Source organism: Brassica oleracea, chromosome C5 (genome assembly GCF_000695525.1).
Source record: "Brassica oleracea var. oleracea cultivar TO1000 chromosome C5, BOL, whole genome shotgun sequence".
In the NCBI taxonomy this organism is placed as follows: domain Eukaryota; kingdom Viridiplantae; phylum Streptophyta; class Magnoliopsida; order Brassicales; family Brassicaceae; genus Brassica; species Brassica oleracea.
Window position 1 is genome coordinate 39,054,491 of NC_027752.1, and position 1,876 is coordinate 39,056,366.

The window sequence follows — 1,876 nt, forward strand, 5'->3', positions numbered from 1 at the left end:
TTTTAAATCTGATTGAATCTGATGCTATGTTGCTAGAATTGTTTAACAGTTAAATTGCTAGATTTATTATTCTCATCCTGCTAGTTTAATAATTCTGATCTGTTTAAGTCTTGATTAAATTTGACCTGCTTGTTTTTATTAATGCTTTGATCACAGTTAGGTGTCCTAACCTTAATCCTCATATCTGAAACTTGAAACCCTAAATTCATTATGCTTATGAGTTCTATTAAATTGATTGATCTGATTATATGTTTTTGAGGTTTAATAAATTCGGATACTAAATAGATTATTTACACACGGTTTATGCTAAATACCAATCAGCCTTGAAACTGATTCATTGAAATTCATGCTTGAAATCTATATTCTAGTATTGCTAAAATCAGCCTTGAAACTGATTGAGTGATTAATTGATTCTGTTTTTTCTAGTCTTAATAAACAATAATATTATGAGCACATAGAAATAGTATTGCTGAGACTTGCTAGAAATTGACTGATTGATTAAATGCTTTTAAGATTGATAGTTTCATTGTCATCACAGATTGAAATCCGAATTGATTGTTTTTAAGAATAAGGCCGCATGAAAAATTATACCTAAATATTGAGTGATATATGATTTGAGATGTCGAAAATCAACCTGGATTTTGCTGTCCTAAATCTCTCAGGAGATAATTATTTGAAATGGACATTGGATACTGAGTTTATCCTAAAGTCAAAGGACTTGGTGAATGAATCATAAAAGACGATAATGCCAAATGAGAAAGATTGATACATGACAATATTAATTATTAGCCATCATCTTATTAAGAGTCTCAAAGATCAGTATCTGACTATAGAGAATCCTCTAGAACCTTTGGACAGAGTTAAAAATCGAGATATGATCACCAAAGAACAGTATTATTACCAAAGGTCCTATTTGATTGGAGGAATCCCAGAATTCAGGACTATAAGTCCGTGGATGAGTCTATTGCTAGCTGGGCAAAATAATGGATTACTGATGAGAAACAATGAATTGAGACCTCCTGGATTAACTCCATTACCTGATACCAATAAGACCGAAGAAGAAAAAAAAAATAGGTGACCACGTCCAGAATGATAGACCACACGGTCATGGCCGTGAAAGGTGTAAAGGACGTGGCCATGGCCACAATAACACATTTGGCCGTGAGAATCACTATGGCAGAGGCTGTGGGTATCGACCCAATTTGAGCCATGGCAAGGCAGTGGCCGTGGTATATCCTTTAAACCACAAAGCTCGACCAAATCAGTGTGCCATAGATGTGGAATGGGGAACCATTGGGCTAAGATATGAAGGACTCCCAAACATTTTTGTGACCTCTATCAAAGAGAGTCTGAAAGGGAAGAATCCTGAAACCCATTTGGTCTATAAAGATGGTGAAAATAATTTCTTACATAATCAAGATGATCTTATGGAATATGAGACTTATGATTGCCTAAAAGAATCAAGTTGATAATCTGATTACGACATCAAACTTGTGTGATTGCTTTGCTTGTATGCTTTCTCTGATTTTTATCTCCTTGAATTTAGTTCTATTACATTTTCTGCTTAGATTAAATGAATGAATGATTTTTCTATATGAGTACACTGAAAAACGCCAATATAAGTAATAAAGCAGGTATCGCCAGTCTGAAAGAAGACTATGGCTAGGCTAATATATTATCGCCTAAGGGTATGCATCTAGAAATCTGTGATGCCTTATATTCACCCAGCTCTAAGAGCAAGAGCAGCCTATTAATTTTTAAAGATATAAGAATGAATGGTTTCCATATTGAAACAATGGGCGAAGGAAACAAAGAGTTCCTTCAGATATATGAATAAAATCGTCCAAGGCCATAATAAGTCCTAAAGACTATACCT